The sequence below is a fragment of the Penaeus monodon genome, chromosome 30, assembly GCF_015228065.2.
Source record: "Penaeus monodon isolate SGIC_2016 chromosome 30, NSTDA_Pmon_1, whole genome shotgun sequence".
NCBI lineage: Eukaryota > Metazoa > Arthropoda > Malacostraca > Decapoda > Penaeidae > Penaeus > Penaeus monodon.
In genome coordinates this window covers 30,698,040-30,698,407 of record NC_051415.1, presented here as the reverse complement: position 1 = coordinate 30,698,407, position 368 = coordinate 30,698,040, and positions in this window count along the sequence as shown.

The following is a 368-nucleotide window of genomic DNA, read 5'->3' as shown; positions in this document are numbered from 1 at the left end:
CAGGTAACGTAAGAGGAATGGAGGAAAAAAAAAGAAAACTAAGGAAGAGAAGAAGGAAATAATGCGAAGAAGGAGCAAGTGAGGAAGAAGAAGAAGAAAAAAAAAAAATATGGCAAAAAAAGTGTCATGAAAAAAAAATTGTAGTTGTAGATAGCGGATAAGAGAGACAGAGGGTTTCGGGAAGAAGAGGAAAATGGAGAAGTATAAGATAAAATGAGAAAAGATAACGGAGGAAGGAATAGAGAGATGGCGAAGGAGAGAAATGGACAAGAAAAAGGCAGAGGAGGAATAATAAAAAAACGAAGCATAGAGGAGAAGAGGAAGAAAGACGCCTATGCTAATGAGGAAGAAGTAAACGAAAAAAAAAA